The following is a 16,592-nucleotide window of genomic DNA, read 5'->3' as shown; positions in this document are numbered from 1 at the left end:
TAGTGCAGCTAGGGAAATATGCCACTTTGCCATTTATCATTTTCAGGGCATGGACAGTGAAAAGGAGGCTGCTATGAAGAACAAAATAAAAAGGATTACATGTATAGAAGTGAAGTGAAGAATACTGATAAATATACACCACTGAATGTCAGCAAATGTCACTTGAGAAGCCATTTGCAGCTACCAGAACAGCCTTGAAACCCAGCAAAAGTAGCAAAACCAGGCAAAACAAGTTGGGTGTACTCACTTCCACATGAATAAGCAATAAACCTCTCTGAAGTTACACCAGAAAGTTGTTAAACTTGATAGATGAATCTTTTCAAAATTGCTCTGTCTCATACAGTATATGGCTACAAAAGACTATGGATGGTTTAAAGTGAAAAAGAGAAAGCATTGCTGAGAACACTGAGATTTAAGAATTTTTGTTCAAACACTTGTATTCTGCTTTGTATTAAAGGGATGGTTTGAACAAAGGAATGATTCATCACACAACTTTTTCTTCCATGGGGCTGCTTTTATTTTTTTACTTTTTTGTCTGAACTTGATTTGAGATTCAGTCTACTGCATTGTTATCATTTCTCCTTTAAACGTGTTTGTCATTCTAGCAAGAGGACTTTGAGTTAGATCAGTTTGGGTTCGATAGGCAGATACATTTTTCACAACGAAAGCTTATGTGTTGGAAAACTTCCATTGGTATCTATCTAGCATGCTACCTAAGTGTAAGCAAAAGACCTTTTGGATGTCTTTTGTCTTTCCAGAAGTATCTGATTTGTGAATGGATCAGCTTCATTTTGGTTTTAGACATGTTGACATGGAAGAAACTCTGACTACGAATGCTTCAATGTTTGAGAGACAATACAAAGATTCTTTCAGGCTTATTTTTAATCTGCTTGTCTGTTTGCAGCCTCTCAAACCACTACTCTTCTTGTTAATAAGGTAAAGTGAAGATCTTTGACTCAGAAAATATCTCCAAGGAAAAGTGAGAGTTCTTAAAATTTCAGTAACTCTACTTTTATATTTAATTTTCCATGAGACTCTTCCTCCTAAATTCTAATTCATTTTAGTAAAAACAGAGACAGCCTGCATCATTTTGATTTCATTGCAACTCTTATCCCCAGAGAACACACTCATGCAAATTTCAGATCAGTTTTGTTTTCATTAGTAAAAACCTGCAACATGGATCATGTAAATGGAGTCACACAGGAATTCCTTTATTCAAAATATTTCATACGCATTAAGATATAATGATTGTAGAACAATTTCCATTAAAATTCTTCATGAAGTTTAATGTTCATGTAAAAGCTATAAGCACCCAGTCCTACAATGACATCCTAAAGCCTGGGACTTTAATTCTACAGACAGAATAAATTTCTTGTACTTACAGATCCTGTAGATGGAGTAAGGATGAACTTCCCTTTCTTGGGCAGGATATTTATACAGTGAATTTTCTTTGTAAGAGTCTTCACTCTATTCTTGCAAAATCAAAATCAAATGTGATCACTATTAGTAAAACTGAACTTTTATTAAATTAAATGTAAAGCCTGTTTAAAAATGAACAATGAAAATCAGAAAACAAAGATTAAAACATTAGGTTGTGCTCAGCACTGCATGAACTTTCTCAAACTGCTTCCCGCCACCCTCCCCCCAGTTCTTTGAAACTGAAGTAATGTTTGAGGCATAACAGATATTTGACAGCATTCGTCATACCGAAGCTCTGTAGTGGTTGTGCTGCTTCTCTGGTCTTGTTTTGAATTTCTCTGTCAATTTGAATAGACACAACAGAGTCTCAAGGAGCAATACTCACAAGCTGAGAAGACATAGACCGTGTCAGATGCAACAAAGGGAAAAAGATGTATCAGTTTGTTAGCTTGTCATAAATATAAGAGTCCCCAAAAGCTTCTCCTTTTACATAAAAGTGTGCAGTTCAGTCAAAAATACAAGAAAGCTTATTTACCTTTTATGTGTGAAATTTAAGTTATGCAATAACATGGTTAATGTTTTTAAGAAACTCCAAGATGTATTACATACATACACTTTCATCTTCAAAAGTATAGTTTATTAAAGGGTATTTGGAAAGTATGCATTCTATGCTGAGAGGATATTATTGAATAAACAGGCAGCACATGAATAAATACGCTGATTTAGAAAAAGAAAAAAAAAAATTCTGGTTAGAAGTCTGCCTAACCTAATGAATGGTGTAGTCCTTTAGTCCTTCCTTCCTCATCCTAAACATGAATGCTGCTATCCACACCCCAGACTTGGTGTAAACTACTGAATGCAAGAGGAAAGCACCCAATGGCTTTGGATCAGGGCCTCCAGCCTCCAGGCCTGTAGGCCTGTATCAGCCTAAAGCCAACCTACGTTTTACTGTAATCAAAAGTCCCTGAAATGCAGCTGTTAAGGTATGCACAAAATATTTGAAACTCTTACTCAGACAGATCTTTTCCTTTGGAATGAGTGGAACTTTAACCTAAATAAAGCTGTGTAAAATTTGGCTGTGTACAGACAGGAATACCAAAGAATCATATTTTCTATTGTGAGGGTTGTTGTCATTTGTTTGTTTGTTTTGTGATTTTTTTTAATTTTCTTTTTGTCCTTCCAAGTAGAAAGACCATATAGTTCTAAGTGGGGGGGAGGTCATTTTTTTTGTCCTTTTTTATTTTAATGGATAAACACTGTAATGCTAGCTAAATAGAAATTCTTGTCTGTTAATAGGTTCCTTTAGTTTGTAATAAATAGGAATGCTAATGACTAAAATTTGGTATTTGGTATGCATTAGCTTTTGTAAGTCTTTTCTTTACAGGCTTCATTGACATTCAATATGGCAAGCTTCCTTTGAAACATATTTATAAAATAACTACAGTATAATTAAACCAACAAAGCCATCTTTTAAGTAAGCTTAATAGCTCAGTTTTTCACTCTGTAAATTTTTTTTATTTGAGGAGAAAAAATAGTTATGCTTCAATTCTACTGTATATTTCATTTTGCATCTAGTATTTCCCTTCCATTTGCAATCTGTGCATATCTAATTCTTGACAACTGTGATTATTAATAATTGTGTATGAAAAATATGCTTCAGAGAATCTTCCACAAGAATATTTTTGTTAATGAGAACTGAAATATATCTTGGCAAATACAATATATGTAATATATATATGTATGTATATATACATATTTCAGTAGGTAATGCTGGTGTAGTTAATAAGCAAAAATGGATTAATAGATATGGCAAATAATAATCGAAGTGGCTGCTATTTAATAAATGTAACTAAAAATGTTTTAATGATATAAAAGCAATAGGTAAATAAAAGCAATTACATTTAATTTTGCTTTCAGCTTGTGAGCATTTTCTGCAAGCTTTAATAGAGGGGAGAGCTTGTGCAGAAGGCTAATGGTAGAGTCAGTGTTAGCATTATTCATTAGGGTGTCTAAGTAGTACTTATTCTGAGATATTTCTCTGGAAGACTAAAATGTTCTTGGTAAGGGTACTTGGATCCTGATAACCCTAATTCATAATAATATCCCCCTCATTCAGAAAATTAAAGTTTACAGAGTCCTCAGCAGTTTGAAAATCTTTATACTATTTAGAACCATGATCATGTTTACTAAGGACAAGCTAAAAAGTGATAGCTCGCACTATAATAAGTGGAACCTCGTAACTGTTTCTTAAACTCTGTCCTTTACGAGCATAATAATATTGAGACCCCATTTACGGTATGGTGAATAAAAACAGTTGACATCATTGTTATAATCTTTATTTAAAACTGTTACCAAGGTTACAAATTACCATCACTGTGTGCAACAGGTCCCTCTGAAGCAGTATCATTACAGATTAACTGTAATGTGTAGGATTATAATAAAAGGCATAAGGGATTATGCACAAGCAAAAATGCTAGAAATAACACAAATACATCTACATTATACAGTGCATCGCATTGCAAAACCTCTGTTCTCAATGCTGAAATACACAATGTGGCTTTTTGTTTAATTCGGGCATTTAAAGAGATGTTAACTGTATCCTGAAGTGGCCTTACAAATGTCAGAGCAGAGGGGGTAGGGTTTATCTCGACCTATAAAACCTCTGATGCTGTAAATGTTCTCACATAGTCTTCACTCTTAGTGGAGCACCTAGTTTACAGGAAAATATGACTCCATTGTGTAAGGCAGGACTGCAGTAAAAGCAAACAGGGTTAGCGGCTGCGTGACCCACAGCACCACAGCCTTGAGCAGAGGCCGAGGCTCGTCCCCGAGGGTGGGCAGAGGGAAAGCGGAGCGGCAGGTGACCTTCCTCTGGCTAAGGCGGGCGGCCACCCCCGGCCAGCACCTCCGTCCCCCTGCTAAGTTACTCTACCCCTCCTTCAACTTAATGACACAAATCCGGGCTCTTAAAGTCTTTGGGACTGATCGCACTCGCTCATTTATAAATAATGATCTCCATATAGATGCATAACAACAACATACCAGAAGTGTTTGGGGAGAAATCCGATTAAGGTCTATAGCTCCCTCCCCCTCCCTCTCGCCCCCCCCCCCTTCTCCCGGAGCAAAAGTCTGGCCGCAGGTCAGCTGCCGTGACTGGCCCGGGCTGAGGGGTTAAGGGGAAGAAAAGTCTCCATGCAGGCTGCCCCCCCGGACGGCGGATAACCCGAACGACTCGCCCCGCCGGGGTACGGCTGCCCGCTCCCTCCGGCAGCCCGGCCTGGGAGGCTCGCCTCTGCCGCGGGCAGGGACGGCGGGCATTTTATCGGGAGAGGGTCGCTGCCAGCTGGAAGTGTGAAATCTTCTGTCGGGGCCGATTTCCCCCCGGCGCCGGCAGCCCTCGTACAGGGCTGCGGGGCCGCCCCGCTCCGCCCGGCCCGGGGTGGCTGTGACGCAGAAACGCCTTTTCCTTTCCTCTTTCGGGCGATTTAGGGGAATAGAAAAACAAACATCGGGCCGTTTCATGAAACCGGCGGAGAAAGCTCCGAAGGGAAAGAGAGCGGGGCACATCCTTTTAGAGGAAGGACAAGGGTTCTCTGAGGAGGGAAAACAAAAGATGACAGTGGTGGCTGTAACCCCACCATGAACCAGGGACCTCCTGGCCACGCTCGGAGAGCTAACCTCCCCGGACTTCCCATTACCTCTCCATGACACTTCACTAATGCTCACACAATGGCCAACTGAGCAGTTTAAGTAAAGATATTTTAACCTGAACTAAACATTGACTCCAGACAATAGGATGCAAAGCAACATCTGGTAGCACACATAAACAACGCTGTGCAACAACATATGCTCGACGTCTGGAAGTTTATGTCAACACTAAGCAGTCGAGGAGGCTGTCGCTGTTTGGCATGAAATCTTAATAAATATCTATTTGCTGTGCTTCTGAGGTGAGCATCTCGGATCCCTCCTCGCCGGACATCCTCTTCAGCTTGGGGTTACCGGCGAGACATCTTCGGGCCCCACCCGCGCCTCCTCGGAGCGAACCACCAGTGTGAGAAATGCCAAGAGAGCCCTTGGCCTGGCCTGGCCCGGGTAGGGCCGGGACATCACCGGGCTCCCCCTTCCCACCGCGGCTCCTGGCCGGCGCTGAATGGCCAACTTCGGGGAAGCGCTTCGCTGAAGAGGAGGCTCTAGGCTAATGAAACGACGGGAGGTGACTATTGCAAACAGCTGTTCCTCATACATATTTCATTACACAATCAGATAATGCGTCTTACCACCTTCTCAATTATTCACAGATAAACATTTTCAAGACGTTTTGACATCTGTCTTAGGGCCTGCTATTAATTTAGTAATCACTGTGGTTAAAAATGTATGGGGACTGCACCTCACTAAAACTCTGATTTCGCTCACGAGGACAACTTCCGTACCAGCTCGCCCTAAGCAGGGCGAGCCATATCAGGTCAAAGAAAGCCCCAACGTGGGGGGGAGCACAGAATCTTATTCCTGCAGCCCTCGGACAGCCGCAGGGGGGGGGTCCTGCTCTAAGCTCTGCGCGCCGCCCCCGCGGAGTGCCGGGTCGGGAGCTGCACTGCGCCGGGCGCCCCCGGCACCCTCCGAAGCTCGCAGGAGAAGCGCCGGGAAGGGACGCGGTACCTTACCCCTCCCGTCGGCCGAGAAAGCACCCAGGAAAGCCGCGTTTGTCCCTTCTGCCGGACTGTTGGCACCAGCGCTGCCGCTCTTTAAAGGGCGCTCACCGTGGCCTCGGGGAGCACCCAGAGCAAGGCAGTGCCCGGCCAGGGCTGCCGGAGAGCTGCCCACCCTCCCCCCCCCGCAATGTCCCCAGCCTTCCACCCAGCCCCACACACCCTCGTGTGGCTTCGTGTCCCCCCCGAAACAAAGCCCGCGTGTCCCCGGCTCTCGTCCCCACGACGCGTCGAGGAAGTTTGACAGAAAGTTTTTTTCATTACCGCTCGGGCTGGGTTTGAAATCACAAGGCTTTAAGGAGTCGAAGCGTCTTAAAACTACTTCTATTGTGTATCTTTCTTGGCAGTAATCCCTTTTCTTAAAGAAGGACACCCCCCCAAAAACAGACGCGCACACGTACAGCTACCAGATGTTACACACGAACCTTAAAGAGCAAGCTAAACGAGCAATGGGGAGAATGAAATCTCGCCAGCTCTGTTTCAGACATTTTATTGATTAAATTCAACCATTCACTGCCTCTCTCCTCCTTCCCCTTCCTCAGGCTACCGCTTTTAACCACAAACTTCACACGCAAGCAAAAATCTGTCCCCTCCACGAGCCCCCTCCCCATGCCCACATAACTGGATGGGGGCAGGAGGACGAACACGTGTGTTTTTCCCTTCCTTCCACAAACCATCCCGATTACAACTACTTTCCAGAGCCGCGGTCTCGCCAGTGGCACGGGGCTTTTGCTTTGCAGGAGGCGCGGCACCTGGGGGGGGCAGCCACAAGCGGGGCTCTCGGGCTCCTCTCCCCGACCTACAGGGGTTTCGCCGCCTCCCCTCTTTTGTGTCGTGTCGTCGTCGTCCCCCCCCAAAGACACCCCCGTCCTGTCCCGGAGGTGGCACACGGGGGTCCTGACGGCAAACACGGCTAAAACAGGGCTGGCCGACTCGGCTCAGCACATCCCGGCGGGCAGCCGGCGTGCGGTGTGTTTGTTTTAAAGCCTCAACGGGAGTCCAGGGCGTGAATTTCATTTTAATTGCACCGTAAAAACAAAACACAACAAAAAGTGCCGGCACCCAGGACCGCTAGGGAGTGTAAAAGCCTCCTGCTTTGCAGGTGGCGGAAGGCAGAAGAGGATTTGGGTTCAGACGGAAAAGAGGATGCTCTGCAAAGGAAACAAAAATTCCTATTGCTCCCTAAAAATGCTACCAAAGCTGAATACCTCTCCCTCCCTTGAACGCTCTGTAAACAACAAGAGGGTTCGTGATGAACCTTGAGTCTGTTTCGAATCTACCCGGAATCTACGATTTTTTAAAGCCAGAACTAGGGGAAATCGGGGTATTCATGTACGGAGGGGAGACCCTTCCAACTCAGCAACATTTATCGTGTTTTACAGGTGATGGAAGCCCTAAGGACAAAAGAGAAAAAAAAAAAAAAAAAAAAAAAAGCTCTGTTCTTCTGCAAGCTTTCTACCAGACTCTCTTGAATTGGTCCTCTGCTCACTTATAGCTGGTCTGGACCTACCTGGCTCTTGACTTCAGCTCTCTGAAGTTCTTTTGTGGTTTCAGCACTGTACTCGCAACTGTCACAGTCCCCCGCACAGTCACCCCGCTTACCATCCCCACCCCAGCCTCAAGACGTCCTTCGCCCTATTGATTGCGCTATAGCCAAAGAGGGCAAAAAGACGAGAATTGCATTCGACAGATGCTGCTCACTCGTGAATAACAGGTTCAGTGCATACGGTATCTCTCGCCATTATCCTGTAAGTTAATATTGAGTAGCAATAGCTGTCTAAATATCAAAATCTATTTATAGGGGATGCAAAGCCATGACCTCTCCATCTGACCTTCAGTAACTGCAGGCTGGAAAACAGGGCAAAGAGAGAAAAAAGAAAAAAAAAAAAAGAGGAAAAGCCCAGTATTACAATGGAAACATGTTCGCAGTGAAGCTGGGCTGGGCTGCCTTTGTTTTGAAATCCTTAGGGGAACTTTAGGGGAACTTGAACCTTTAGGACGGCACCGGACCTGCGGACCCGGGGAGGCGCGGGTCTGTGACTTCTCTCTATCCCCGCCGGGCACGCGGTGTGGCTTCGTCGACATATGGCCATCTGTAGAAGTTTGGGGATTTTTATATGTTACCAAAAAAAAAGAAAAAAAAGGAAAAAAAAAAAACAGAGCCGGTGACTAACTATCAGGTTTCGGTGCGAGCTGGGAAAGTGGAGAATTCAGCTCAGCGCTGATCCACTGCTTGGGAAATCATTTTACAAGGAGGGACCTGGGGGGGGGGAGGGATGTATTTTCTTTGCGGGCAGCCGGGCGGCCGCAGGCGCTTCCCGGGGGTGCCGGGGGCCCAGGGCAAGGCAGGGGTGTGGGCTCTGGGCCGGGACCCCTGGGCAGCCCACCCAGCCACGGGGAGGGGGGATGCTCCGTAAGGTCCCCAAGCAGGCATCGATATTACAGAGCGCGTCCCCTCGGGGGAGCACGGCGGGGGGCAGAATCCCAAAGCACTTTTGTTCTTGCGGAGCCGTCGAGAGCACGTCCAGTCTGAATCACCAACTGTGTCAAACTGCGAAACCGCCCTCCCCCCCCCGCCCCAGCCCGGCAGCTCCCGGCGTTAACATGGCGCCTGCAAGCGAGAGGAGCACTTTTCTCGATGTTTGGCAGCTGAAATGTGCTCCCTGAAGGTCACGCCGGGCGACGTGCCCGTTTGCTGCCGCACACGGCGAGGGCTGCGCCGCCCGCGGGCCGGGGCCGGGGCCGGGGCCGGGCTGGCGACAGCGACCGCAGCGACGGGGACAACGCCACGGGGACGGGGCGGCTGGATGCGGGGACGCGCCCCCCAGCCAGACGTGCCCCGGCCCCGCTCCCCACTACCACCTGCAAATCTTCCCCCTGTATAGAAGGGAACCGTACCTAGCTTCCTATTTTATTTTATTTTAATTTATTTGGGGGGAGGGTGTGGGGAGGGAGAGAGGAAGAACGCAGGGGCTCCGAGGGAGTCGTTCCTTGCGTCTGGAAATTAAAAGGCTCAAATCTCCTCTGTGACCCCGCCGAGACACCAGAGCGCTGTTCGCAGCTACTTTAGAGCGCCAGTCTAGCTGGGCTAGAGGTCGGAGCCAGTGTTCTTCAGAAAGAGGAGAGGAGCTCGGGAGGAAAACTCTGGCCCCGGGGCTGTGGGTAGTCTCCCTTTCCAGCGGCTAAGTGCACCTACCAAGGGAAGAAAGAGAGGCAGGGCTGCTAACCGTGCTGCTTAAATGTTCTCTGCTTTCTCCTCTCGGAGTAAAGCAAGGAGCAAGCTGCTCTAGCCGCCCGAATTATATGAGGAAGGTGATTTTTATTTTTTTTTAAAACCTAGTCTTGGAGTTTAGTCCCACTTGAGGAGAGTGTCTGGAAAAAATCCCCCCCCCCACCCCCAGCTCAACCCAGCACACGTGGAAATAATCTCCTTTTAAATCTTGAGTCTTGATACCACATTAGTCTCTGTGATATTGCATTCCAAAGAAAATAGACTGGGCATTAGGAGAGGAATCTCCTCTTCCTAATGAATATTTACCCTGAGGTCATTACATCTGTAATGGTCCTCGCTTAACTTACCTTGCTCCCCTCTTTCTCTGCCAGTGCCTGGGATTTCAATCACAATGCCCTCGATTTTAAAGTGCCGTGTACCATTTAATGGCGGGGTGCAGGCAAGGTTAGAATATTATTGACTTCATGCAATATATAAGATGGATACGTTTAAGACTTTTAACTTTTTTGTCGCAATGACACACTGTATTTTTATGAGATACCTATTATGTAGACAGAACCATTGTGCTGTAGCTGCCTCACAGTTGCTGGATCGTTTCTATCAGATGAAAGATTTTGAATAGTTTTCTTTCAACAATGCATCCTTTTGGTCTTGATACAAAGCATGTAGGCATGGTATACACTTAAACAGCTCTGTCACAGAGCAAGATTAAATAGAGTATATATCGGATTCTGTCTGCAGTATAATGCGCGCAGGGAACAGAATGGAGTTCCCTTCGCCGCTGAAGAAGCCCATTAAGGTCTGATGTCCTAGCAGCATCTTCCAGATTTTCCTTATCTGTGATATTCGCTAAGCTGTTAAAAATCTTTACCGCCGGGCTTTAAAATCGGCTGTTTCTCGAGGAAAGACCGACTTTGATAACGGAGCCTTCCAACAAAACCCTGCTGCTGGCGCTCTGCCGAGGGGGCGCGTTGTGCCGGCTCCCGGCACCCATCCCGGGCCGGGCGGCCGCTCCGTGCCCTGCTGCGAAGCCCACCGGGGGCACAGGACCTGAGCCTCTCGGCGGGACCCCCGCGCCCCCCACCCCGCTCCCCCGGCCCCATTTCGGGCGGGGACCCCCGGCGGGGACCGGCGCTGCAGGCGGCCGGGGAGCGGCTGCGGGTGGGGGGCAAGGGGGCTGCAGCGCGGCCCCCCCTGCCCCTCCAGCACCCCCGGGACCCTCGGTGCCCGTGCCGGGAGCGGCAGGCAGAGGGTGCAGCCGGCGGGGCTCCGAGCCGCGCAGTGCCTCCCTCCTTCAGTGCTCACTCAAGCGACTTGCCCAAACTGCACGTGCTGAGCCCAACTTTCTTCTCCCCCTCTCCCCAGCTTTGTGCTCTGCGCTGATTGAGTCCCCATATTAAGCTCGAGATCCTTTCTAAGCAACTGCTAAGAAGTCAAGAGCATCCTTGCCTGCTTTCTCTCCGTGGCCTTTCATGCCCTCAATTTGTTATTCTACTGACACTTTTCTTAAAGTTAGCGCCCAGCATTGAAACATTAGCGACAAAAGCCCTGGAAAATCTCTCCCTCCTCACCGCTAAATCCTCTAATGGGTCAATGCGTGTCGAATTTTTATTTGATTTCCAATAATCTCTCGCACTTAAATATTAAACCTACCTCAGCCCAGCGCCTCACCTATGGGATATTTTTCAGCATTGCTTGGGAAAATACAAAAGCTCAGATTTCATTCCACGTGCACCCACTAATTTATAAATGAGTGTATACAGCTGTCTTCATGTATATCTATGTCTCTATATCTGCAGTAACGCTTTCATTTTGTGTCAAAATAACATATCCTGTCACTCCACGCCAAAAGTATGTTTATCGAATGAAATAACACCGCAAGCTGCATCTTCTTTATCAAACCTTCCTTTCTGTTTTACGCAATTGTTAAATATCTTTTCATTTCTTTTCCTATTTTAAAATATGTATTACAGTAATAGTTACTTAGAGGTCTTTTGTGTATCTATAGCTCCTTTGATTCATATTTTTTCCTTTCTTTTAATCGTGTTATGCGAAATTATATACACATTTCTCGTGAAATCCAGGGAGCATAACTTTTTTTTTAAGGAAGAAAAAAAAAAAAAAAAAAGCAACAACTCCTAATCTTGGGGTTTCGCAGAGAATACATTTTTTTTTTTCTTTAAGTACGTGTTCCTAACTCATGTTTTTTTGAATGAAGATCTCTAAGTCCTCTTCACTTTCTTAGGCGGATTTCGTGAAATGATTCTTCAGCTCTCTGATTTAAATAAGTTTTAGTGTGAACTACGAATGAACATTATCCTCTAACCTGAGGTCAAGTGAACGGTAATTTACATGACAAAGAATAATGCCCATTTTGTCCAATATGAAACAACTTCACCTTCGGCATCATTAAGAAGAATTTAGTACTTTCAGGGAGTTGGGATTTTTTTTTTTTTTTTTTTTTTTTTGTAAACAGTTGGCTATGTATAGTGCAATTTCCCTTTTCTAAATCACAATACAAAGGCCAACTTCTCGTGCTCTTGAATTTCGGCGTTATTTTTGTAGCCTTAACAGAGCGAATTTGCACCTGCTGGTATTTAAACTTTAGCATATTAGCTGGGGAGGACTTATCAGTCCAGCGCACTGCCTCGAAACAAATTATCAACCTTCATTAAAGCAAACGAAGGGGGGAGGGAGATGTGAACATCAAGACGCTCTCCTGGATCTCCCCGATCTAGGCGGGACTGGAGTGGGTTACGCAGGGTCCGTAGAGCAGCGGGGCTCCCGCTGTGCCTCCCCCTCCCCCAAACACAGCTTCTCCCAAATTTCTGCCCCTCTCCGGCCGCGCTTAGCCCCCAGACAGCGGCCCCAGCCCGGCGCGGTGCCCGGGCAGGAGGAGGGGGGATGCAGAGCCCTGGGCTGCGCCGCCGGGGCTGGGGGCCGCGGCCTCCCGCTCCGTGCTCACAGCCCTTTCCCCAAAATCAGGCTGAGCTCTGGGTGCGCTGCTTTCTTCTTTTTTTTTTTTTTTTCCCATCTTTTCAGATGAGCTCTCGCCCTCCTCTCCCTCACGCACACACACTCACACCGAGAGAGACGGGGAGGACGCGATCTTAAGCCAAATATCCAACTTACCGTCCGGAGAGGATGCTGCCTCGAAAAAAAAAGTTCAGCTCTGCGGGCTCTCAGGGCTGCAGCAACGACCTCCAGCCCTCACCGAAACCTCGGGGCTGCGGGCTCTGCCAGGGCACAGGGGCTGCGGGCGGAGGGCCACAGGCAGGGAGCCCAGCTCCCTAGCTCTGCGCCCCGGGGGATGGAGACCCCTTCCCATCCTCTCCTTTCCCTTCCCATCCTCTCCCATCCCTTTCCACGGATCGGGCGCGCTCGGGACGGGCGCACGCCGGGCACTGGCCGCGGGCTTTCTCCCTCCGAGGGGCGGCCGGCGGCCGGCAGTGGCGGGGAGGGGGGATTTTGGGGGGGGGGGGGCAGGCAGCGGCCGCTTCGCTGGGTGTTTGTGCGTGGTGTGCTTGTTCACGGCTGCCGTGGGGAAGTGGGAGCGTTTCGTGTTTACAACCGGCTCCGGCTCGTAATGGTGAGATGGAGTTCAAGCAGCGCTCCTGGGTGTCGCGGGCTCTTAACTGGAGCTTTGCTCAGTCATTGAGAGCAATAGAAAGTATATGGAAATCAATATATAGACAGTGTGGAGGGCAGATAATGGATTCGAGTCAGTGAGTGTTATAATCTGCATTATGGGCTTCCTATTGTTTAGACTGAGCACAAATTTCCAAAGGGTGAAGTGTTGCGTGGTCGCCGCCCCCCCCCTTCCTCTTCTTCTTCTTTTTGGAGGGCTTTGTGTGTCTAGGGGGAGGGGGGTGTTAAATCCTCCTGCCACAATTATCAGAGCACACCCCCCCCTCCCCGCCCGCCCCATCTGATTTTAAAGGTAGTGCTTTCACGGCGAAGCTAATGACTTTCATTTAATTGAACATGCCCTGATGTAGCGGATTGTTCTCGCAGCCCTGCGCCTTTGTTGCTTTTGGGGGGAAATAAAGCTAATCAAACCTTTTGTCACGGCCAAATTCTCCCTCAGGGTCTCCCAAACATTTGTTTGAATAATTCACCTCAAGAATTGAAAATACTAATTGATTTTAAAATGCTAGCCCGGAGGGACGGGGAGGTGGGGGTGGCGGGGAAGGGTGGAAATTACAGGCGAGGAGCAAACGTCTACCTGCCAGCGGCGAAGCCTCCGCAGCCGCTGCCCTCGCCGGGAACCGGGGAGCGGGGGCCGGGCTGCGCCCCCCCCGGGGAGCCCCCGCCGCCGGCCGCGCCCCCTCCCGCGGCCCCGCGCCCCCCTCGCCGCCGCCACCCTGCGCCCGGTCACCTCGGTCCCGGCTGCTCCGCCAGCGGGCACGGCGGCCGAGCCGCGGTGGCAGGGGTGGGCTCCTCCGGGAGGGGAGGGGATCCCGGTCCGGGCGCCTCGGCCCCATTCAGGGAAGAATTTTGATGCGATTCATTAGAAGTAACGAGTTGACATAAGGTAAATCTACATGGAGGGGGCCTTTCTTTGAGTGCACGGGGAAGCTTCATTAACCATCGCTAACAAGGCGTGCAAATGCTCTGATTGGGCAGCTTTCTTGCAACGCCGGGGCCTTAGCAGGATGCCCACCTAATGAGGGTCACTACAAGAGACTGATAAAATATTCAAATTTTCCGTCGCACCAGGAACTTTGTACTAAAGGAGAAAGTTGAGGCAACTGTGTGGTTGTTTACCTTGGGAAGGCACACTCGGGCGAGAAGGCATCTAGCCTTGACAACTCCATCTCCCAGAGAAGCCTTGGGCTTGATGGTCGATGCTTTTTGGACGTTTATTTATTAAAATCACCGGCAGATTTACCCACGCCTTCCCTCTTTTTTTTTTTTTTTTTTTTTTTAATCTCCAGGTCTAATTATGTTTCTCCCTGATTTATTGCTCTGATAAATAAATAACTTGTCTAAGAGGCTCCGCGCTATTTTTTTTTTCTTTTTTGTAGAAGAATTATTAAAATCAACCTGATGGCTTTAATGATACGTCAATCATTTCAAAGTTGCTGCTTGTTGCTAATATGTCAGCCTCTGTACACATCACTGCTACTTTCCTCGCTGCCGCGTTTAAAGGCTGTCCCCTCCTCCCCCCGCAATTTGTTTCTTCAAGTTTTCATTGCTAGGTTACGATTTCTAATTAGAGCTAAGTATTTCACTTAATATTTAATTTAGACGCCCGGCACATATATCATACCTAGATCAGTCAATCAAGTGTCCCTTGCTGATAATGCTACATCATTAAGAGTTGTGTTTAATTCAGGAGCAGGCGGCAGCACGGCTGCGGCTGCTGCAGCTGAGGAGCAGGTAACTTTGGGCTTGGGGAGCTGCGAGCTTGGCCGGGGGATGCGGGGAAGCAGCGGAGCCGGGTGGCGGCGGCTCCCTCCTTGCCCCCTCGGGAAAGTTTGCTGCTTCCCAGCCCGGCACCCTGTCCAGGAGGCGAGCTGAACCCCTTTTCTCCCTCCTTTTAGAAAAAAAAAAAATAAAAATAGGGAACCTCACGTTTACCTTCTCTAACCTCTGTGCTCACGCTAAATGAGCGTGGGGAGGTGGAGGGGGGGGGTCGCTAAAGTTTAGCTTGGGAGCTGCAACACTGTTTTGGACCAGTAATGAAATACCCCCCTCGGCTTCTTAAACCAATCCAAACCGTTAAAAAAAGCACTTGCCCGCATGTTCCTTAGCACAACCGATTCGGCACACATTGCATCAACAGGGTTGAATTATGAGAGCCGAATGGGCCACATCATACGCACCCATCAAATGCGCATTCATTTATCTCGGGAAATCGTGACTAAAAGGAGAGGGAGAGGAAGAAATAGAGAGAAAGAGAAGGGAGGAAGGCGGAGGACAGATATGTCTGCAAAGACGGCAGCTATACTGAATTGTCAGCCCTTGCCAGGGGAGAATGACAGCAATTCAATTAAATCGTCATAAAAATAATAATAATAAAATCAAGCAAGACGAACGCGGCGGGTTCTCCATTACCTGCCCCGGCCTCTCCCTCTCTCCCCCCTCGCCATCCCCCTCGCCGCGGTCGCCGAGCCGCCTTTTCCGCTCGCCGGAGCCTCGACCGCTACGCCCCAGCCTCGGCTGAACCCCTGCCTCCCCCGATAAAAAAATAATCAGCCCTTGCAAGCGTCGACTGAGTCACTCCCGAGTCAGGATTAAGGGGCACTAACTAGGCAGTAGAAAATCGCAGCCTCCTGGGAGCTGCCATCAAAACAAGCAGTGAAATAAAAGAGCTTCCCTCTCTGCTATCCTTCCTCTCCCCGGAAAAGTCCTCCAGGTTGGCAGCCCGGCACACACACACACGCACACACACACACACACACAGACATGCATACACACACCACACACACCACACACAAGTTCGCAGGGCTCCCTTCAGAAGAAGAGAGCACCGGCTCGTCCTGGTTTATTTAGCGGCAAGGTTGCTTTTTTTTTTTTTTTTTTTTTTTTTTTGGGGGGGGGGGGGGGGGGGAGGTTGCTGCCCTGCAGAGCCACATGTCATTCTAGCAGCTAAAACAATGAATCAAGCGGGACCGAGAGTGAGACTGACTGCAAACGGACGGCAGGTTCCCCAGCCCGGAGCAGCCTGCCAGCAGCAGCGAGGGGGACCCCCGCTTCTCTCCCCCACCCCCGACCCCGCGACCCTCCGACCCCCAGCCCGGGCTTGGGGAAGTGCCGGGAGCCCGGGGCAGCGCACCCTCGGGACTCTCCCCCGCGGGACCTCCGCCTGCCCGTCGGAAACTTACAGGATCCGGAAAGGATTTTCCCAGCCAAGCGGGCAGCCTGCGCCGAGCCCCGTCCTCCGGCGTGCTCCCGCTGCCGCCGGCCGCGCCCGCTGCGCGCTCCCGCTCCGCGCTGCCCCGCGCACCCGCTGCGCGCCCGCTGCGCGCCTTTGGCGGCGGGGGCCGGCGGCTGTGCCCGCCCGGCTGCGGCGCGGCGCCCGCCGGGTCCGGGCTCGGCATTAGGCGATCCCATTGACAGTTTGCAGCCAGCAGCTGCAGTCATTAAAAGCCATTTACACCCTGGCCTCCTCACACAAAGATAGAGCGCCGGCAATTATCTGCTTGCACATTTCAGGACATGAGAGTGTGTCCCTAACAGGCTTAGGGGAGCGCTGAATCGCCGGCCTGGCGGGGAAAGAGCCGGGGCCG

At 49.0% G+C, this 16,592-nt stretch overlaps 2 long non-coding RNA genes across 20 annotated transcripts in view; both read right to left on the bottom strand.

The window, feature by feature from the left end:
* Window positions 1–16,283, bottom strand: part of LOC110351927 (uncharacterized) — a 46,805-nt gene extending 30,522 nt beyond the window's left edge. For 6 of the 19 annotated variants that reach the window (XR_011808208.1, XR_011808210.1, XR_011808215.1 and 3 more), the window contains exons 1-2: window positions 12,490–13,703; window positions 1,383–1,467 (exon numbers count right to left, since the gene is read on the bottom strand). This is a non-coding gene — a long non-coding RNA (uncharacterized lncRNA). Of the gene's footprint in view, window positions 1–1,382; window positions 1,473–12,489; window positions 13,705–13,735; window positions 15,402–16,187 lie in introns of those variants that run through there. The other 13 variants (XR_011808205.1, XR_011808204.1, XR_011808211.1 and 10 more) reach the window with 8 other exon arrangements.
* On the bottom strand, window positions 3,740–6,342 carry LOC119716635 (uncharacterized). The gene is made up of 2 exons (XR_005264989.2): window positions 6,081–6,342; window positions 3,740–5,614 (listed from the first exon to the last, which is right to left on the bottom strand). It is a non-coding gene; the product is annotated as an uncharacterized lncRNA (long non-coding RNA).
* Window positions 16,284–16,592: the final 309 nt, after the last annotated feature.

This window comes from Anas platyrhynchos, chromosome 3, assembly GCF_047663525.1.
Source record: "Anas platyrhynchos isolate ZD024472 breed Pekin duck chromosome 3, IASCAAS_PekinDuck_T2T, whole genome shotgun sequence".
Classification (NCBI taxonomy): Eukaryota; Metazoa; Chordata; class Aves; order Anseriformes; family Anatidae; genus Anas; species Anas platyrhynchos.
Note: the sequence above shows the minus strand (reverse complement) of the source record. Positions and strands in the feature narration are given on the sequence as shown.